Raw genomic sequence first — 20,237 nt, forward strand, 5'->3', positions numbered from 1 at the left:
TCTTCAAATTCCAGATTATTACATAAAGAATCTCATGTTCTAACACCGTTGTACGAGTACTGGGTAATACTTGCAGCACTATATTTTGCTTTTCTTATATTTTAATGTTTTTAATGCTCTGTGCACTCTGAATTGCTCTATCAATGAATACTACTTTATAAATAGACTTGCCTTGCCATGTTATCCTGCCTTCTTCACGTCTTTCGTTACATGGGAAGGTAGTGTGGCCGAGTGGTCTAAGGTGCTGGATTATGGCTCCAGTCTCTCAGGAGGCGTGGGTTCAAATCCCACCACTGCCACTTACTGTACATTTAAAAACAGCTACAGCTGACAAAAGTGCTGTACAAAGCTAAAAGCCAGACACAGGAGAGTTAAAAACATCAACACAGGGAAAAAACAAAACATAGAAAACACAAGCAAGATATAAAAGAAAAAACACATTGAAAGACATAAGCATAGAAATGAAGCAGCCTATTTAGAACAGGAAGGCTCAAAAGCTAGAAATGTGTAAAAATGTGTTTTGAGCTTGAGACTTGAAGAAGTCAACAGAGGGAGCGGATCTGATTGAAAGGGGCGGGCTGTGACTGCGAAAGCGCAGTCACCTATGTGTTTAAGTCCGGAGCGAGGGACAGCCAGGAAAAAACTGTGGCAATCAGAAACAACTTCAGTAACTGAGTTTTCAGAGATGCTGGATACTAACACCGGAATCACTGTATGTAATATTACATGTTAAAAATGTTAGCATATTTCAAAAACAATGACCAATGCCAAAAGCACATTGGAACTTGAATTACAATTCCATTGCTTTTCCTTAAACGTCAAATAGTTAAAGAGCAAAAACCGTTCTTTTTGTATCTTGGTTCATGGATCTTGTGTAACATTCTTCTATGGTGAAACTAATAGAAAAGCACAGATCTGAAAGGTCTAAAGCCTTGCAACTGCGAGCAGAGTGGCGCAGCGGAAGCGTGCTGGGCCCATAACCCAGAGGTCGATGGATCGAAACCATCCTCTGCTAATCCCATTTCAGTCCACTTGAATGGTTCTTTGTCCAATGTCTTCATCTATACTTGGGTGGCCCTATTTGTAAGTAATCCATTGCTTTAAGATGAAAGTGCTGTGGACACAACCTTCATATTCTAGTTTATAAACCATCTGAGGTTGTCCTGCACATTGGCCTTCTTCACTTGGTTATCTACAGGGTAAGGTAGTGTGGCCGAGTGGTCTAAGGCGCTGGATTAAGGCTCCATTCTCTCAGGAGGCATGGGATCTTGCAAGCAGAGTGGCGCAGCGGAAGCGTGCTGGGCCCATAACCCAGAGGTCGATGGATCGAAACCATCCTCTGCTAATCCCATTTCAGTCCACTTGAATGGTTCTTTGTCCAATGTCTTCATCTATACTTGGGTGGCCCTATTTGTAAGTAATCCATTGCTTTAAGATGAAAGTGCTGTGGACACAACCTTCATATTCTAGTTTATAAACCATCTGAGGTTGTCCTGCACATTGGCCTTCTTCACTTGGTTATCTACAGGGTAAGGTAGTGTGGCCGAGTGGTCTAAGGCGCTGGATTAAGGCTCCATTCTCTCAGGAGGCATGGGATCTTGCAAGCAGAGTGGCGCAGCGGAAGCGTGCTGGGCCCATAACCCAGAGGTCGATGGATCGAAACCATCCTCTGCTAATGCTATTTTCATTCCACTAGTATGGGTCCATGTATAATTCATCTATACTGAGGTGGCCCTGTTTGTAAGTCATCCGTTGCTTTAAGTTTCTACTATGAAAGTGCTGTGGACGCAATCTTCATGTTCAAGTTAATGTTATAAAACATCTGGGGTCATCCTGCACATTGGCCTTCTTCACTTGTTAAACTAGATGGAAAGGTAGTGTGGCCGAGTGGTCTAAGGCGCTGGATTAAGGCTCCAGTCTCTCAGGAGGCGTGGGTTCAAATCCCACCACTGCCATTTAAATGCGTCTCTTACTGAGAGGGCCCATCACAACCTGTTTACATTGCTCAGTAAGCGTCCAGTCTCCCAGAATTGCCTGCTGCAAGTGCAATTGCCTAAAGGTAAGTGGACACTTGAGTGACAAACATTGCTTCAAATTAAAACTGTGGCAATCAGAAACAACTTCAGTAACTGAGTTTTCAGAGATGCTGGATACTAACACCGGAATCACTGTATGTAATATTACATGTTAAAAATGTTAGCATATTTCAAAAACAATGACCAATGCCAAAAGCACATTGGAACTTGAATTACAATTCCATTGCTTTTCCTTCAACGTCAAATAGTTAAAGAGCAAAAACCGTTCTTTTTGTATCTTGGATACATCTTTGGATCTCTATCTTTGGATCTTGTGTAACATTCTTCTATGGTGAAACTAATAGAAAAGCACAGATCTGAAAGGTCTAAAGCCTTGCAACTGCAAGCAGAGTGGCGCAGCGGAAGCGTGCTGGGCCCATAACCCAGAGGTCGATGGATCGAAACCATCCTCTGCTAATCCCATTTCAGTCCACTTGAATGGTTCTTTGTCCAATGTCTTCATCTATACTTGGGTGGCCCTATTTGTAAGTAATCCATTGCTTTAAGATGAAAGTGCTGTTGACACAACCTTCATATTCTAGTTTATAAACCATCTGAGGTTGTCCTGCACATTGGCCTTCTTCACTTGGTTATCTACAGGGTAAGGTAGTGTGGCCGAGTGGTCTAAGGCGCTGGATTAAGGCTCCATTCTCTCAGGAGGCATGGGATCTTGCAAGCAGAGTGGCGCAGCGGAAGCGTGCTGGGCCCATAACCCAGAGGTCGATGGATCGAAACCATCCTCTGCTAATCCCATTTCAGTCCACTTGAATGGTTCTTTGTCCAATGTCTTCATCTATACTTGGGTGGCCCTATTTGTAAGTAATCCATTGCTTTAAGATGAAAGTGCTGTGGACACAACCTTCATATTCTAGTTTATAAACCATCTGAGGTTGTCCTGCACATTGGCCTTCTTCACTTGGTTATCTACAGGGTAAGGTAGTGTGGCCGAGTGGTCTAAGGCGCTGGATTAAGGCTCCATTCTCTCAGGAGGCATGGGATCTTGCAAGCAGAGTGGCGCAGCGGAAGCGTGCTGGGCCCATAACCCAGAGGTCGATGGATCGAAACCATCCTCTGCTAATCCCATTTCAGTCCACTTGAATGGTTCTTTGTCCAATGTCTTCATCTATACTTGGGTGGCCCTATTTGTAAGTAATCCATTGCTTTAAGATGAAAGTGCTGTGGACACAACCTTCATATTCTAGTTTATAAACCATCTGAGGTTGTCCTGCACATTGGCCTTCTTCACTTGGTTATCTACAGGGTAAGGTAGTGTGGCCGAGTGGTCTAAGGCGCTGGATTAAGGCTCCATTCTCTCAGGAGGCATGGGATCTTGCAAGCAGAGTGGCGCAGCGGAAGCGTGCTGGGCCCATAACCCAGAGGTCGATGGATCGAAACCATCCTCTGCTAATGCTATTTTCATTCCACTAGTATGGGTCCATGTATAATTCATCTATACTGAGGTGGCCCTGTTTGTAAGTCATCCGTTGCTTTAAGTTTCTACTATGAAAGTGCTGTGGACGCAATCTTCATGTTCAAGTTAATGTTATAAAACATCTGGGGTCATCCTGCACATTGGCCTTCTTCACTTGTTAAACTAGATGGAAAGGTAGTGTGGCCGAGTGGTCTAAGGCGCTGGATTTAGGCTCCAGTCTCTCAGGAGGCGTGGGTTCAAATCCCACCACTGCCATTTAAATGCGTCTCTTACTGAGAGGGCCCATCACAACCTGTTTACATTGCTCAGTAAGCGTCCAGTCTCCCAGAATTGCCTGCTGCAAGTGCAATTGCCTAAAGGTAAGTGGACACTTGAGTGACAAACATTGCTTCAAATTAAAACTGTGGCAATCAGAAACAACTTCAGTAACTGAGTTTTCAGAGATGCTGGATACTAACACCGGAATCACTGTATGTAATATTACATGTTAAAAATGTTAGCATATTTCAAAAACAATGACCAATGCCAAAAGCACATTGGAACTTGAATTACAATTCCATTGTTTTCCTTAAACGCGGCAAATGAGGTCAAATAGTTAAAGAGCAAAAACCGTTCTTTTTGTATCTTGGTTCATGGATCTTGTGTAACATTCTTCTATGGTGAAACTAATAGAAAAGCACAGATCTGAAAGGTCTAAAGCCTTGCAACTGCGAGCAGAGTGGCGCAGCGGAAGCGTGCTGGGCCCATAACCCAGAGGTCGATGGATCGAAACCATCCTCTGCTAATCCCATTTCAGTCCACTTGAATGGTTCTTTGTCCAATGTCTTCATCTATACTTGGGTGGCCCTATTTGTAAGTAATCCATTGCTTTAAGATGAAAGTGCTGTGGACACAACCTTCATATTCTAGTTTATAAACCATCTGAGGTTGTCCTGCACATTGGCCTTCTTCACTTGGTTATCTACAGGGTAAGGTAGTGTGGCCGAGTGGTCTAAGGCGCTGGATTAAGGCTCCATTCTCTCAGGAGGCATGGGATCTTGCAAGCAGAGTGGCGCAGCGGAAGCGTGCTGGGCCCATAACCCAGAGGTCGATGGATCGAAACCATCCTCTGCTAATCCCATTTCAGTCCACTTGAATGGTTCTTTGTCCAATGTCTTCATCTATACTTGGGTGGCCCTATTTGTAAGTAATCCATTGCTTTAAGATGAAAGTGCTGTGGACACAACCTTCATATTCTAGTTTATAAACCATCTGAGGTTGTCCTGCACATTGGCCTTCTTCACTTGGTTATCTACAGGGTAAGGTAGTGTGGCCGAGTGGTCTAAGGCGCTGGATTAAGGCTCCATTCTCTCAGGAGGCATGGGATCTTGCAAGCAGAGTGGCGCAGCGGAAGCGTGCTGGGCCCATAACCCAGAGGTCGATGGATCGAAACCATCCTCTGCTAATGCTATTTTCATTCCACTAGTATGGGTCCATGTATAATTCATCTATACTGAGGTGGCCCTGTTTGTAAGTCATCCGTTGCTTTAAGTTTCTACTATGAAAGTGCTGTGGACGCAATCTTCATGTTCAAGTTAATGTTATAAAACATCTGGGGTCATCCTGCACATTGGCCTTCTTCACTTGTTAAACTAGATGGAAAGGTAGTGTGGCCGAGTGGTCTAAGGCGCTGGATTAAGGCTCCAGTCTCTCAGGAGGCGTGGGTTCAAATCCCACCACTGCCATTTAAATGCGTCTCTTACTGAGAGGGCCCATCACAACCTGTTTACATTGCTCAGTAAGCGTCCAGTCTCCCAGAATTGCCTGCTGCAAGTGCAATTGCCTAAAGGTAAGTGGACACTTGAGTGACAAACATTGCTTCAAATTAAAACTGTGGCAATCAGAAACAACTTCAGTAACTGAGTTTTCAGAGATGCTGGATACTAACACCGGAATCACTGTATGTAATATTACATGTTAAAAATGTTAGCATATTTCAAAAACAATGACCAATGCCAAAAGCACATTGGAACTTGAATTACAATTCCATTGCTTTTCCTTCAACGTCAAATAGTTAAAGAGCAAAAACCGTTCTTTTTGTATCTTGGATACATCTTTGGATCTCTATCTTTGGATCTTGTGTAACATTCTTCTATGGTGAAACTAATAGAAAAGCACAGATCTGAAAGGTCTAAAGCCTTGCAACTGCAAGCAGAGTGGCGCAGCGGAAGCGTGCTGGGCCCATAACCCAGAGGTCGATGGATCGAAACCATCCTCTGCTAATCCCATTTCAGTCCACTTGAATGGTTCTTTGTCCAATGTCTTCATCTATACTTGGGTGGCCCTATTTGTAAGTAATCCATTGCTTTAAGATGAAAGTGCTGTTGACACAACCTTCATATTCTAGTTTATAAACCATCTGAGGTTGTCCTGCACATTGGCCTTCTTCACTTGGTTATCTACAGGGTAAGGTAGTGTGGCCGAGTGGTCTAAGGCGCTGGATTAAGGCTCCATTCTCTCAGGAGGCATGGGATCTTGCAAGCAGAGTGGCGCAGCGGAAGCGTGCTGGGCCCATAACCCAGAGGTCGATGGATCGAAACCATCCTCTGCTAATCCCATTTCAGTCCACTTGAATGGTTCTTTGTCCAATGTCTTCATCTATACTTGGGTGGCCCTATTTGTAAGTAATCCATTGCTTTAAGATGAAAGTGCTGTGGACACAACCTTCATATTCTAGTTTATAAACCATCTGAGGTTGTCCTGCACATTGGCCTTCTTCACTTGGTTATCTACAGGGTAAGGTAGTGTGGCCGAGTGGTCTAAGGCGCTGGATTAAGGCTCCATTCTCTCAGGAGGCATGGGATCTTGCAAGCAGAGTGGCGCAGCGGAAGCGTGCTGGGCCCATAACCCAGAGGTCGATGGATCGAAACCATCCTCTGCTAATCCCATTTCAGTCCACTTGAATGGTTCTTTGTCCAATGTCTTCATCTATACTTGGGTGGCCCTATTTGTAAGTAATCCATTGCTTTAAGATGAAAGTGCTGTGGACACAACCTTCATATTCTAGTTTATAAACCATCTGAGGTTGTCCTGCACATTGGCCTTCTTCACTTGGTTATCTACAGGGTAAGGTAGTGTGGCCGAGTGGTCTAAGGCGCTGGATTAAGGCTCCATTCTCTCAGGAGGCATGGGATCTTGCAAGCAGAGTGGCGCAGCGGAAGCGTGCTGGGCCCATAACCCAGAGGTCGATGGATCGAAACCATCCTCTGCTAATGCTATTTTCATTCCACTAGTATGGGTCCATGTATAATTCATCTATACTGAGGTGGCCCTGTTTGTAAGTCATCCGTTGCTTTAAGTTTCTACTATGAAAGTGCTGTGGACGCAATCTTCATGTTCAAGTTAATGTTATAAAACATCTGGGGTCATCCTGCACATTGGCCTTCTTCACTTGTTAAACTAGATGGAAAGGTAGTGTGGCCGAGTGGTCTAAGGCGCTGGATTTAGGCTCCAGTCTCTCAGGAGGCGTGGGTTCAAATCCCACCACTGCCATTTAAATGCGTCTCTTACTGAGAGGGCCCATCACAACCTGTTTACATTGCTCAGTAAGCGTCCAGTCTCCCAGAATTGCCTGCTGCAAGTGCAATTGCCTAAAGGTAAGTGGACACTTGAGTGACAAACATTGCTTCAAATTAAAACTGTGGCAATCAGAAACAACTTCAGTAACTGAGTTTTCAGAGATGCTGGATACTAACACCGGAATCACTGTATGTAATATTACATGTTAAAAATGTTAGCATATTTCAAAAACAATGACCAATGCCAAAAGCACATTGGAACTTGAATTACAATTCCATTGTTTTCCTTAAACGCGGCAAATGAGGTCAAATAGTTAAAGAGCAAAAACCGTTCTTTTTGTATCTTGGTTCATGGATCTTGTGTAACATTCTTCTATGGTGAAACTAATAGAAAAGCACAGATCTGAAAGGTCTAAAGCCTTGCAACTGCGAGCAGAGTGGCGCAGCGGAAGCGTGCTGGGCCCATAACCCAGAGGTCGATGGATCGAAACCATCCTCTACTAATCCCACTTCAGTCCACTTGAATGGTTCTTTGTCCAATGTCTTCATCTATACTTGGGTGGCCCTATTTGTAAGTAATCCATTGCTTTAAGATGAAAGTGCTGTGGACACAACCTTCATATTCTAGTTTATAAACCATCTGAGGTTGTCCTGCACATTGGCCTTCTTCACTTGGTTATCTACAGGGTAAGGTAGTGTGGCCGAGTGGTCTAAGGCGCTGGATTAAGGCTCCATTCTCTCAGGAGGCATGGGATCTTGCAAGCAGAGTGGCGCAGCGGAAGCGTGCTGGGCCCATAACCCAGAGGTCGATGGATCGAAACCATCCTCTGCTAATGCTATTTTCATTCCACTAGTATGGGTCCATGTATAATTCATCTATACTGAGGTGGCCCTGTTTGTAAGTCATCCGTTGCTTTAAGTTTCTACTATGAAAGTGCTGTGGACGCAATCTTCATGTTCAAGTTAATGTTATAAAACATCTGGGGTCATCCTGCACATTGGCCTTCTTCACTTGGTTATCTACAGGGTAAGGTAGTGTGGCCGAGTGGTCTAAGGCGCTGGATTAAGGCTCCAGTCTCTCAGGAGGCGTGGGTTCAAATCCCACCACTGCCATTTAAATGCGTCTCTTACTGAGAGGGCCCATCACAACCTGTTTACATTGCTCAGTAAGCGTCCAGTCTCCCAGAATTGCCTGCTGCAAGTGCAATTGCCTAAAGGTAAGTGGACACTTGAGTGACAAACATTGCTTCAAATTAAAACTGTGGCAATCAGAAACAACTTCAGTAACTGAGTTTTCAGAGATGCTGGATACTAACACCGGAATCACTGTATGTAATATTACATGTTAAAAATGTTAGCATATTTCAAAAACAATGACCAATGCCAAAAGCACATTGGAACTTGAATTACAATTCCATTGCTTTTCCTTCAACGTCAAATAGTTAAAGAGCAAAAACCGTTCTTTTTGTATCTTGGTTCATGGATCTTGTGTAACATTCTTCTATGGTGAAACTAATAGAAAAGCACAGATCTGAAAGGTCTAAAGCCTTGCAACTGCGAGCAGAGTGGCGCAGCGGAAGCGTGCTGGGCCCATAACCCAGAGGTCGATGGATCGAAACCATCCTCTGCTAATCCCATTTCAGTCCACTTGAATGGTTCTTTGTCCAATGTCTTCATCTATACTTGGGTGGCCCTATTTGTAAGTAATCCATTGCTTTAAGATGAAAGTGCTGTGGACACAACCTTCATATTCTAGTTTATAAACCATCTGAGGTTGTCCTGCACATTGGCCTTCTTCACTTGGTTATCTACAGGGTAAGGTAGTGTGGCCGAGTGGTCTAAGGCGCTGGATTAAGGCTCCATTCTCTCAGGAGGCATGGGATCTTGCAAGCAGAGTGGCGCAGCGGAAGCGTGCTGGGCCCATAACCCAGAGGTCGATGGGTCGAAACCATCCTCTGCTAATGCTATTTTCATTCCACTAGTATGGGTCCATGTATAATTCATCTATACTGAGGTGGCCCTGTTTGTAAGTCATCCGTTGCTTTAAGTTTCTTCTATGAAAGTGCTGTGGACGCAATCTTCATGTTCAAGTTAATGTTATAAAACATCTGGGGTCATCCTGCACATTGGCCTTCTTCACTTGGTTATCTACAGGGTAAGGTAGTGTGGCCGAGTGGTCTAAGGCGCTGGATTAAGGCTCCAGTCTCTCAGGAGGCGTGGGTTCAAATCCCACCACTGCCATTTAAATGCGTCTCTTACTGAGAGGGCCCATCACAACCTGTTTACATTGCTCAGTAAGCGTCCAGTCTCCCAGAATTGCCTGCTGCAAGTGCAATTGCCTAAAGGTAAGTGGACACTTGAGTGACAAACATTGCTTCAAATTAAAACTGTGGCAATCAGAAACAACTTCAGTAACTGAGTTTTCAGAGATGCTGGATACTAACACCGGAATCACTGTATGTAATATTACATGTTAAAAATGTTAGCATATTTCAAAAACAATGACCAATGCCAAAAGCACATTGGAACTTGAATTACAATTCCATTGCTTTTCCTTCAACGTCAAATAGTTAAAGAGCAAAAACCGTTCTTTTTGTATCTTGGATACATCTTTGGATCTCTATCTTTGGATCTTGTGTAACATTCTTCTATGGTGAAACTAATAGAAAAGCACAGATCTGAAAGGTCTAAAGCCTTGCAACTGCAAGCAGAGTGGCGCAGCGGAAGCGTGCTGGGCCCATAACCCAGAGGTCGATGGATCGAAACCATCCTCTGCTAATCCCATTTCAGTCCACTTGAATGGTTCTTTGTCCAATGTCTTCATCTATACTTGGGTGGCCCTATTTGTAAGTAATCCATTGCTTTAAGATGAAAGTGCTGTGGACACAACCTTCATATTCTAGTTTATAAACCATCTGAGGTTGTCCTGCACATTGGCCTTCTTCACTTGGTTATCTACAGGGTAAGGTAGTGTGGCCGAGTGGTCTAAGGCGCTGGATTAAGGCTCCATTCTCTCAGGAGGCATGGGATCTTGCAAGCAGAGTGGCGCAGCGGAAGCGTGCTGGGCCCATAACCCAGAGGTCGATGGATCGAAACCATCCTCTGCTAATCCCATTTCAGTCCACTTGAATGGTTCTTTGTCCAATGTCTTCATCTATACTTGGGTGGCCCTATTTGTAAGTAATCCATTGCTTTAAGATGAAAGTGCTGTGGACACAACCTTCATATTCTAGTTTATAAACCATCTGAGGTTGTCCTGCACATTGGCCTTCTTCACTTGGTTATCTACAGGGTAAGGTAGTGTGGCCGAGTGGTCTAAGGCGCTGGATTAAGGCTCCATTCTCTCAGGAGGCATGGGATCTTGCAAGCAGAGTGGCGCAGCGGAAGCGTGCTGGGCCCATAACCCAGAGGTCGATGGATCGAAACCATCCTCTGCTAATGCTATTTTCATTCCACTAGTATGGGTCCATGTATAATTCATCTATACTGAGGTGGCCCTGTTTGTAAGTCATCCGTTGCTTTAAGTTTCTACTATGAAAGTGCTGTGGATGCAATCTTCATGTTCAAGTTAATGTTATAAAACATCTGGGGTCATCCTGCACATTGGCCTTCTTCACTTGGTTATCTACAGGGTAAGGTAGTGTGGCCGAGTGGTCTAAGGCGCTGGATTAAGGCTCCATTCTCTCAGGAGGCATGGGATCTTGCAAGCAGAGTGGCGCAGCGGAAGCGTGCTGGGCCCATAACCCAGAGGTCGATGGATCGAAACCATCCTCTGCTAATGCTATTTTCATTCCACTAGTATGGGTCCATGTATAATTCATCTATACTGAGGTGGCCCTGTTTGTAAGTCATCCGTTGCTTTAAGTTTCTACTATGAAAGTGCTGTGGATGCAATCTTCATGTTCAAGTTAATGTTATAAAACATCTGGGGTCATCCTGCACATTGGCCTTCTTCACTTGTTAAACTAGATGGAAAGGTAGTGTGGCCGAGTGGTCTAAGGCGCTGGATTAAGGCTCCAGTCTCTCAGGAGGCGTGGGTTCAAATCCCACCACTGCCATTTAAATGCGTCTCTTACTGAGAGGGCCCATCACAACCTGTTTACATTGCTCAGTAAGCGTCCAGTCTCCCAGAATTGCCTGCTGCAAGTGCAATTGCCTAAAGGTAAGTGGACACTTGAGTGACAAACATTGCTTCAAATTAAAACTGTGGCAATCAGAAACAACTTCAGTAACTGAGTTTTCAGAGATGCTGGATACTAACACCGGAATCACTGTATGTAATATTATAATGTATGTAATAATAACAATTCCATTGTTTTCCTTAAACGCGGCAAATGAGGTCAAATAGTTAAAGAGCAAAAACCGTTCTTTTTGTATCTTGGTTCATGGATCTTGTGTAACATTCTTCTATGGTGAAACTAATAGAAAAGCACAGATCTGAAAGGTCTAAAGCCTTGCAACTGCGAGCAGAGTGGCGCAGCGGAAGCGTGCTGGGCCCATAACCCAGAGGTCGATGGATCGAAACCATCCTCTACTAATCCCACTTCAGTCCACTTGAATGGTTCTTTGTCCAATGTCTTCATCTATACTTGGGTGGCCCTATTTGTAAGTAATCCATTGCTTTAAGATGAAAGTGCTGTGGACACAACCTTCATATTCTAGTTTATAAACCATCTGAGGTTGTCCTGCACATTGGCCTTCTTCACTTGGTTATCTACAGGGTAAGGTAGTGTGGCCGAGTGGTCTAAGGCGCTGGATTAAGGCTCCATTCTCTCAGGAGGCATGGGATCTTGCAAGCAGAGTGGCGCAGCGGAAGCGTGCTGGGCCCATAACCCAGAGGTCGATGGATCGAAACCATCCTCTGCTAATGCTATTTTCATTCCACTAGTATGGGTCCATGTATAATTCATCTATACTGAGGTGGCCCTGTTTGTAAGTCATCCGTTGCTTTAAGTTTCTACTATGAAAGTGCTGTGGACGCAATCTTCATGTTCAAGTTAATGTTATAAAACATCTGGGGTCATCCTGCACATTGGCCTTCTTCACTTGGTTATCTACAGGGTAAGGTAGTGTGGCCGAGTGGTCTAAGGCGCTGGATTAAGGCTCCAGTCTCTCAGGAGGCGTGGGTTCAAATCTCACCACTGCCATTTAAATGCGTCTCTTACTGAGAGGGCCCATCACAACCTGTTTACATTGCTCAGTAAGCGTCCAGTCTCCCAGAATTGCCTGCTGCAAGTGCAATTGCCTAAAGGTAAGTGGACACTTGAGTGACCAACATTGCTTCAAATTAAAACTGTGGCAATCAGAAACAACTTCAGTAACTGAGTTTTCAGAGATGCTGGATACTAACACCGGAATCACTGTATGTAATATTACATGTTAAAAATGTTAGCATATTTCAAAAACAATGACCAATGCCAAAAGCACATTGGAACTTGAATTACAATTCCATTGCTTTTCCTTAAACGTCAAATAGTTAAAGAGCAAAAACCGTTCTTTTTGTATCTTGGTTCATGGATCTTGTGTAACATTCTTCTATGGTGAAACTAATAGAAAAGCACAGATCTGAAAGGTCTAAAGCCTTGCAACTGCGAGCAGAGTGGCGCAGCGGAAGCGTGCTGGGCCCATAACCCAGAGGTCGATGGATCGAAACCATCCTCTGCTAATCCCATTTCAGTCCACTTGAATGGTTCTTTGTCCAATGTCTTCATCTATACTTGGGTGGCCCTATTTGTAAGTAATCCATTGCTTTAAGATGAAAGTGCTGTGGACACAACCTTCATATTCTAGTTTATAAACCATCTGAGGTTGTCCTGCACATTGGCCTTCTTCACTTGGTTATCTACAGGGTAAGGTAGTGTGGCCGAGTGGTCTAAGGCGCTGGATTAAGGCTCCATTCTCTCAGGAGGCATGGGATCTTGCAAGCAGAGTGGCGCAGCGGAAGCGTGCTGGGCCCATAACCCAGAGGTCGATGGATCGAAACCATCCTCTGCTAATGCTATTTTCATTCCACTAGTATGGGTCCATGTATAATTCATCTATACTGAGGTGGCCCTGTTTGTAAGTCATCCGTTGCTTTAAGTTTCTTCTATGAAAGTGCTGTGGACGCAATCTTCATGTTCAAGTTAATGTTATAAAACATCTGGGGTCATCCTGCACATTGGCCTTCTTCACTTGGTTATCTACAGGGTAAGGTAGTGTGGCCGAGTGGTCTAAGGCGCTGGATTAAGGCTCCAGTCTCTCAGGAGGCGTGGGTTCAAATCCCACCACTGCCATTTAAATGCGTCTCTTACTGAGAGGGCCCATCACAACCTGTTTACATTGCTCAGTAAGCGTCCAGTCTCCCAGAATTGCCTGCTGCAAGTGCAATTGCCTAAAGGTAAGTGGACACTTGAGTGACAAACATTGCTTCAAATTAAAACTGTGGCAATCAGAAACAACTTCAGTAACTGAGTTTTCAGAGATGCTGGATACTAACACCGGAATCACTGTATGTAATATTATAATGTATGTAATAATAACAATTCCATTGTTTTCCTTAAACGCGGCAAATGAGGTCAAATAGTTAAAGAGCAAAAACCGTTCTTTTTGTATCTTGGTTCATGGATCTTGTGTAACATTCTTCTATGGTGAAACTAATAGAAAAGCACAGATCTGAAAGGTCTAAAGCCTTGCAACTGCGAGCAGAGTGGCGCAGCGGAAGCGTGCTGGGCCCATAACCCAGAGGTCGATGGATCGAAACCATCCTCTGCTAATCCCATTTCAGTCCAATTGAATGGTTCTTTGTCCAATGTCTTCATCTATACTTGGGTGGCCCTATTTGTAAGTAATCCATTGCTTTAAGATGAAAGTGCTGTGGACACAACCTTCATATTCTAGTTTATAAACCATCTGAGGTTGTCCTGCACATTGGCCTTCTTCACTTGGTTATCTACAGGGTAAGGTAGTGTGGCCGAGTGGTCTAAGGCGCTGGATTAAGGCTCCATTCTCTCAGGAGGCATGGGATCTTGCAAGCAGAGTGGCGCAGCGGAAGCGTGCTGGGCCCATAACCCAGAGGTCGATGGGTCGAAACCATCCTCTGCTAATGCTATTTTCATTCCACTAGTATGGGTCCATGTATAATTCATCTATACTGAGGTGGCCCTGTTTGTAAGTCATCCGTTGCTTTAAGTTTCTTCTATGAAAGTGCTGTGGACGCAATCTTCATGTTCAAGTTAATGTTATAAAACATCTGGGGTCATCCTGCACATTGGCCTTCTTCACTTGGTTATCTACAGGGTAAGGTAGTGTGGCCGAGTGGTCTAAGGCGCTGGATTAAGGCTCCAGTCTCTCAGGAGGCGTGGGTTCAAATCCCACCACTGCCATTTAAATGCGTCTCTTACTGAGAGGGCCCATCACAACCTGTTTACATTGCTCAGTAAGCGTCCAGTCTCCCAGAATTGCCTGCTGCAAGTGCAACTGCCTAAAGGTAAGTGGACACTTGAGTGACAAACATTGCTTCAAATTAAAACTGTGGCAATCAGAAACAACTTCAGTAACTGAGTTTTCAGAGATGCTGGATACTAACACCGGAATCACTGTATGTAATATTACATGTTAAAAATGTTAGCATATTTCAAAAACAATGACCAATGCCAAAAGCACATTGGAACTTGAATTACAATTCCATTGCTTTTCCTTCAACGTCAAATAGTTAAAGAGCAAAAACCGTTCTTTTTGTATCTTGGATACATCTTTGGATCTCTATCTTTGGATCTTGTGTAACATTCTTCTATGGTGAAACTAATAGAAAAGCACAGATCTGAAAGGTCTAAAGCCTTGCAACTGCAAGCAGAGTGGCGCAGCGGAAGCGTGCTGGGCCCATAACCCAGAGGTCGATGGATCGAAACCATCCTCTGCTAATCCCATTTCAGTCCACTTGAATGGTTCTTTGTCCAATGTCTTCATCTATACTTGGGTGGCCCTATTTGTAAGTAATCCATTGCTTTAAGATGAAAGTGCTGTTGACACAACCTTCATATTCTAGTTTATAAACCATCTGAGGTTGTCCTGCACATTGGCCTTCTTCACTTGGTTATCTACAGGGTAAGGTAGTGTGGCCGAGTGGTCTAAGGCGCTGGATTAAGGCTCCATTCTCTCAGGAGGCATGGGATCTTGCAAGCAGAGTGGCGCAGCAGAAGCGTGCTGGGCCCATAACCCAGAGGTCGATGGATCGAAACCATCCTCTGCTAATCCCATTTCAGTCCACTTGAATGGTTCTTTGTCCAATGTCTTCATCTATACTTGGGTGGCCCTATTTGTAAGTAATCCATTGCTTTAAGATGAAAGTGCTGTGGACACAACCTTCATATTCTAGTTTATAAACCATCTGAGGTTGTCCTGCACATTGGCCTTCTTCACTTGGTTATCTACAGGGTAAGGTAGTGTGGCCGAGTGGTCTAAGGCGCTGGATTAAGGCTCCATTCTCTCAGGAGGCATGGGATCTTGCAAGCAGAGTGGCGCAGCGGAAGCGTGCTGGGCCCATAACCCAGAGGTCGATGGATCGAAACCATCCTCTGCTAATGCTATTTTCATTCCACTAGTATGGGTCCATGTATAATTCATCTATACTGAGGTGGCCCTGTTTGTAAGTCATCCGTTGCTTTAAGTTTCTACTATGAAAGTGCTGTGGATGCAATCTTCATGTTCAAGTTAATGTTATAAAACATCTGGGGTCATCCTGCACATTGGCCTTCTTCACTTGGTTATCTACAGGGTAAGGTAGTGTGGCCGAGTGGTCTAAGGCGCTGGATTAAGGCTCCATTCTCTCAGGAGGCATGGGATCTTGCAAGCAGAGTGGCGCAGCGGAAGCGTGCTGGGCCCATAACCCAGAGGTCGATGGGTCGAAACCATCCTCTGCTAATGCTATTTTCATTCCACTAGTATGGGTCCATGTATAATTCATCTATACTGAGGTGGCCCTGTTTGTAAGTCATCCGTTGCTTTAAGTTTCTTCTATGAAAGTGCTGTGGACGCAATCTTCATGTTCAAGTTAATGTTATAAAACATCTGGGGTCATCCTGCACATTGGCCTTCTTCACTTGTTAAACTAGATGGAAAGGTAGTGTGGCCGAGTGGTCTAAGGCGCTGGATTAAGGCTCCAGTCTCTCAGGAGGCGTGGGTTCAAATCCCACCACTGCCATTTAAATGCGTCTCTTACTGAGAGGGCCCATCACAACCTGTTTACATTGCTCAGTAAGCGTCCAGTCTCCCAGAATTGCCTGCTGCAAGTGCAATTGCCTAAAGGTAAGTGGACACTTGAGTGACAAACATTGCTTCAAATTAAAACTGTGGCAATCAGAAACAACTTCAGTAACTGAGTTTTCAGAGATGCTGGATACTAACACCGGAATCACTGTATGTAATATTACATGTTAAAAATGTTAGCATATTTCAAAAACAATGACCAATGCCAAAAGCACATTGGAACTTGAATTACAATTCCATTGCTTTTCCTTCAACGTCAAATAGTTAAAGAGCAAAAACCGTTCTTTTTGTATCTTGGATACATCTTTGGATCTCTATCTTTGGATCTTGTGTAACATTCTTCTATGGTGAAACTAATAGAAAAGCACAGATCTGAAAGGTCTAAAGCCTTGCAACTGCAAGCAGAGTGGCGCAGCGGAAGCGTGCTGGGCCCATAACCCAGAGGTCGATGGATCGAAACCATCCTCTGCTAATCCCATTTCAGTCCACTTGAATGGTTCTTTGTCCAATGTCTTCATCTATACTTGGGTGGCCCTATTTGTAAGTAATCCATTGCTTTAAGATGAAAGTGCTGTGGACACAACCTTCATATTCTAGTTTATAAACCATCTGAGGTTGTCCTGCACATTGGCCTTCTTCACTTGGTTATCTACAGGGTAAGGTAGTGTGGCCGAGTGGTCTAAGGCGCTGGATTAAGGCTCCATTCTCTCAGGAGGCATGGGATCTTGCAAGCAGAGTGGCGCAGCGGAAGCGTGCTGGGCCCATAACCCAGAGGTCGATGGATCGAAACCATCCTCTGCTAATGCTATTTTCATTCCACTAGTATGGGTCCATGTATAATTCATCTATACTGAGGTGGCCCTGTTTGTAAGTCATCCGTTGCTTTAAGTTTCTTCTATGAAAGTGCTGTGGACGCAATCTTCATGTTCAAGTTAATGTTATAAAACATCTGGGGTCATCCTGCACATTGGCCTTCTTCACTTGGTTATCTACAGGGTAAGGTAGTGTGGCCGAGTGGTCTAAGGCGCTGGATTAAGGCTCCAGTCTCTCAGGAGGCGTGGGTTCAAATCCCACCACTGCCATTTAAATGCGTCTCTTACTGAGAGGGCCCATCACAACCTGTTTACATTGCTCAGTAAGCGTCCAGTCTCCCAGAATTGCCTGCTGCAAGTGCAATTGCCTAAAGGTAAGTGGACACTTGAGTGACAAACATTGCTTCAAATTAAAACTGTGGCAATCAGAAACAACTTCAGTAACTGAGTTTTCAGAGATGCTGGATACTAACACCGGAATCACTGTATGTAATATTATAATGTATGTAATAATAACAATTCCATTGTTTTCCTTAAACGCGGCAAATGAGGTCAAATAGTTAAAGAGCAAAAACCGTTCTTTTTGTATCTTGGTTCATGGATCTTGTGTAACATTCTTCTATGGTGAAACTAATAGAAAAGCACAGATCTGAAAGGTCTAAAGCCTTGCAACTGCGAGCAGAGTGGCGCAGCGGAAGCGTGCTGGGCCCATAACCCAGAGGTCGATGGATCGAAACCATCCTCTGCTAATCCCATTTCAGTCCACTTGAATGGTTCTTTGTCCAATGTCTTCATCTATACTTGGGTGGCCCTATTTGTAAGTAATCCATTGCTTTAAGATGAAAGTGCTGTGGACACAACCTTCATATTCTAGTTTATAAACCATCTGAGGTTGTCCTGCACATTGGCCTTCTTCACTTGGTTATCTACAGGGTAAGGTAGTGTGGCCGAGTGGTCTAAGGCGCTGGATTAAGGCTCCATTCTCTCAGGAGGCATGGGATCTTGCAAGCAGAGTGGCGCAGCGGAAGCGTGCTGGGCCCATAACCCAGAGGTCGATGGATCGAAACCATCCTCTGCTAATGCTATTTTCATTCCACTAGTATGGGTCCATGTATAATTCATCTATACTGAGGTGGCCCTGTTTGTAAGTCATCCGTTGCTTTAAGTTTCTTCTATGAAAGTGCTGTGGACGCAATCTTCATGTTCAAGTTAATGTTATAAAACATCTGGGGTCATCCTGCACATTGGCCTTCTTCACTTGGTTATCTACAGGGTAAGGTAGTGTGGCCGAGTGGTCTAAGGCGCTGGATTAAGGCTCCAGTCTCTCAGGAGGCGTGGGTTCAAATCCCACCACTGCCATTTAAATGCGTCTCTTACTGAGAGGGCCCATCACAACCTGTTTACATTGCTCAGTAAGCGTCCAGTCTCCCAGAATTGCCTGCTGCAAGTGCAATTGCCTAAAGGTAAGTGGACACTTGAGTGACAAACATTGCTTCAAATTAAAACTGTGGCAATCAGAAACAACTTCAGTAACTGAGTTTTCAGAGATGCTGGATACTAACACCGGAATCACTGTATGTAATATTATAATGTATGTAATAATAACAATTCCATTGTTTTCCTTAAACGCGGCAAATGAGGTCAAATAGTTAAAGAGCAAAAACCGTTCTTTTTGTATCTTGGTTCATGGATCTTGTGTAACATTCTTCTATGGTGAAACTAATAGAAAAGCACAGATCTGAAAGGTCTAAAGCCTTGCAACTGCGAGCAGAGTGGCGCAGCGGAAGCGTGCTGGGCCCATACCCCAGAGGTCGATGGATCGAAACCATCCTCTACTAATCCCACTTCAGTCCACTTGAATGGTTCTTTGTCCAATGTCTTCATCTATACTTGGGTGGCCCTATTTGTAAGTAATCCATTGCTTTAAGATGAAAGTGCTGTGGACACAACCTTCATATTCTAGTTTATAAACCATCTGAGGTTGTCCTGCACATTGGCCTTCTTCACTTGGTTATCTACAGGGTAAGGTAGTGTGGCCGAGTGGTCTAAGGCGCTGGATTAAGGCTCCATTCTCTCAGGAGGCATGGGATCTTGCAAGCAGAGTGGCGCAGCGGAAGCGTGCTGGGCCCATAACCCAGAGGTCGATGGATCGAAACCATCCTCTGCTAATGCTATTTTCATTCCACTAGTATGGGTCCATGTATAATTCATCTATACTGAGGTGGCCCTGTTTGTAAGTCATCCGTTGCTTTAAGTTTCTACTATGAAAGTGCTGTGGACGCAATCTTCATGTTCAAGTTAATGTTATAAAACATCTGGGGTCATCCTGCACATTGGCCTTCTTCACTTGTTAAACTAGATGGAAAGGTAGTGTGGCCGAGTGGTCTAAGGCGCTGGATTAAGGCTCCAGTCTCTCAGGAGGCGTGGGTTCAAATCCCACCACTGCCATTTAAATGCGTCTCTTACTGAGAGGGCCCATCACAACCTGTTTACATTGCTCAGTAAGCGTCCAGTCTCCCAGAATTGCCTGCTGCAAGTGCAATTGCCTAAAGGTAAGTGGACACTTGAGTGACAAACATTGCTTCAAATTAAAACTGTGGCAATCAGAAACAACTTCAGTAACTGAGTTTTCAGAGATGCTGGATACTAACACCGGAATCACTGTATGTAATATTATAATGTATGTAATAATAACAATTCCATTGTTTTCCTTAAACGCGGCAAATGAGGTCAAATAGTTAAAGAGCAAAAACCGTTCTTTTTGTATCTTGGTTCATGGATCTTGTGTAACATTCTTCTATGGTGAAACTAATAGAAAAGCACAGATCTGAAAGGTCTAAAGCCTTGCAACTGCGAGCAGAGTGGCGCAGCGGAAGCGTGCTGGGCCCATAACCCAGAGGTCGATGGATCGAAACCATCCTCTACTAATCCCACTTCAGTCCACTTGAATGGTTCTTTGTCCAATGTCTTCATCTATACTTGGGTGGCCCTATTTGTAAGTAATCCATTGCTTTAAGATGAAAGTGCTGTGGACACAACCTTCATATTCTAGTTTATAAACCATCTGAGGTTGTCCTGCACATTGGCCTTCTTCACTTGGTTATCTACAGGGTAA

The 20,237-nt window shown here is 44.2% G+C and overlaps 22 non-coding genes across 22 annotated transcripts; all 22 read left to right on the forward strand.

Annotated features, from left to right (window-relative positions):
- The first annotated feature begins 217 nt into the window (after nt 1-217).
- trnah-aug (transfer RNA histidin (anticodon AUG)) lies at nt 218-299 on the forward strand. Its single transcript has one exon. It is a non-coding gene; the product is annotated as a tRNA-His (tRNA).
- Nucleotides 300-1,873: 1,574 nt separating this feature from the next.
- On the forward strand, nt 1,874-1,955 carry trnal-aag (transfer RNA leucine (anticodon AAG)). The gene has a single exon. It is a non-coding gene; the product is annotated as a tRNA-Leu (tRNA).
- A 1,725-nt stretch (nt 1,956-3,680) lies between these two features.
- On the forward strand, nt 3,681-3,762 carry trnal-uag (transfer RNA leucine (anticodon UAG)). Its single transcript has one exon. It is a non-coding gene; the product is annotated as a tRNA-Leu (tRNA).
- Nucleotides 3,763-5,149: 1,387 nt separating this feature from the next.
- trnal-aag (transfer RNA leucine (anticodon AAG)) lies at nt 5,150-5,231 on the forward strand. The gene has a single exon. It is a non-coding gene; the product is annotated as a tRNA-Leu (tRNA).
- Nucleotides 5,232-6,956: 1,725 nt separating this feature from the next.
- On the forward strand, nt 6,957-7,038 carry trnal-uag (transfer RNA leucine (anticodon UAG)). Its single transcript has one exon. It is a non-coding gene; the product is annotated as a tRNA-Leu (tRNA).
- Nucleotides 7,039-8,095: 1,057 nt separating this feature from the next.
- trnal-aag (transfer RNA leucine (anticodon AAG)) lies at nt 8,096-8,177 on the forward strand. The gene has a single exon. It is a non-coding gene; the product is annotated as a tRNA-Leu (tRNA).
- A 1,046-nt stretch (nt 8,178-9,223) lies between these two features.
- Nucleotides 9,224-9,305, forward strand: trnal-aag (transfer RNA leucine (anticodon AAG)). Its single transcript has one exon. It is a non-coding gene; the product is annotated as a tRNA-Leu (tRNA).
- A 1,735-nt stretch (nt 9,306-11,040) lies between these two features.
- On the forward strand, nt 11,041-11,122 carry trnal-aag (transfer RNA leucine (anticodon AAG)). Its single transcript has one exon. It is a non-coding gene; the product is annotated as a tRNA-Leu (tRNA).
- Nucleotides 11,123-12,129: 1,007 nt separating this feature from the next.
- Nucleotides 12,130-12,211, forward strand: trnal-aag (transfer RNA leucine (anticodon AAG)). Its single transcript has one exon. It is a non-coding gene; the product is annotated as a tRNA-Leu (tRNA).
- A 1,046-nt stretch (nt 12,212-13,257) lies between these two features.
- trnal-aag (transfer RNA leucine (anticodon AAG)) lies at nt 13,258-13,339 on the forward strand. Its single transcript has one exon. It is a non-coding gene; the product is annotated as a tRNA-Leu (tRNA).
- A 1,007-nt stretch (nt 13,340-14,346) lies between these two features.
- trnal-aag (transfer RNA leucine (anticodon AAG)) lies at nt 14,347-14,428 on the forward strand. Its single transcript has one exon. It is a non-coding gene; the product is annotated as a tRNA-Leu (tRNA).
- Nucleotides 14,429-14,893: 465 nt separating this feature from the next.
- On the forward strand, nt 14,894-14,965 carry trnam-cau (transfer RNA methionine (anticodon CAU)). Its single transcript has one exon. It is a non-coding gene; the product is annotated as a tRNA-Met (tRNA).
- Nucleotides 14,966-15,553: 588 nt separating this feature from the next.
- On the forward strand, nt 15,554-15,625 carry trnam-cau (transfer RNA methionine (anticodon CAU)). Its single transcript has one exon. It is a non-coding gene; the product is annotated as a tRNA-Met (tRNA).
- A 538-nt stretch (nt 15,626-16,163) lies between these two features.
- On the forward strand, nt 16,164-16,245 carry trnal-aag (transfer RNA leucine (anticodon AAG)). Its single transcript has one exon. It is a non-coding gene; the product is annotated as a tRNA-Leu (tRNA).
- Nucleotides 16,246-16,710: 465 nt separating this feature from the next.
- Nucleotides 16,711-16,782, forward strand: trnam-cau (transfer RNA methionine (anticodon CAU)). The gene has a single exon. It is a non-coding gene; the product is annotated as a tRNA-Met (tRNA).
- Nucleotides 16,783-17,040: 258 nt separating this feature from the next.
- trnam-cau (transfer RNA methionine (anticodon CAU)) lies at nt 17,041-17,112 on the forward strand. The gene has a single exon. It is a non-coding gene; the product is annotated as a tRNA-Met (tRNA).
- Nucleotides 17,113-17,310: 198 nt separating this feature from the next.
- Nucleotides 17,311-17,392, forward strand: trnal-aag (transfer RNA leucine (anticodon AAG)). The gene has a single exon. It is a non-coding gene; the product is annotated as a tRNA-Leu (tRNA).
- Nucleotides 17,393-17,799: 407 nt separating this feature from the next.
- trnam-cau (transfer RNA methionine (anticodon CAU)) lies at nt 17,800-17,871 on the forward strand. The gene has a single exon. It is a non-coding gene; the product is annotated as a tRNA-Met (tRNA).
- Nucleotides 17,872-18,129: 258 nt separating this feature from the next.
- On the forward strand, nt 18,130-18,201 carry trnam-cau (transfer RNA methionine (anticodon CAU)). The gene has a single exon. It is a non-coding gene; the product is annotated as a tRNA-Met (tRNA).
- Nucleotides 18,202-18,399: 198 nt separating this feature from the next.
- On the forward strand, nt 18,400-18,481 carry trnal-aag (transfer RNA leucine (anticodon AAG)). Its single transcript has one exon. It is a non-coding gene; the product is annotated as a tRNA-Leu (tRNA).
- A 737-nt stretch (nt 18,482-19,218) lies between these two features.
- On the forward strand, nt 19,219-19,290 carry trnam-cau (transfer RNA methionine (anticodon CAU)). The gene has a single exon. It is a non-coding gene; the product is annotated as a tRNA-Met (tRNA).
- A 198-nt stretch (nt 19,291-19,488) lies between these two features.
- On the forward strand, nt 19,489-19,570 carry trnal-aag (transfer RNA leucine (anticodon AAG)). The gene has a single exon. It is a non-coding gene; the product is annotated as a tRNA-Leu (tRNA).
- Nucleotides 19,571-20,237: the final 667 nt, after the last annotated feature.

Source organism: Semicossyphus pulcher, unplaced genomic scaffold (genome assembly GCF_022749685.1).
Source record: "Semicossyphus pulcher isolate SPU_LCO1_2020_fin unplaced genomic scaffold, fSemPul1.0.p SCAF_2, whole genome shotgun sequence".
In the NCBI taxonomy this organism is placed as follows: Eukaryota; Metazoa; Chordata; class Actinopteri; order Labriformes; family Labridae; genus Semicossyphus; species Semicossyphus pulcher.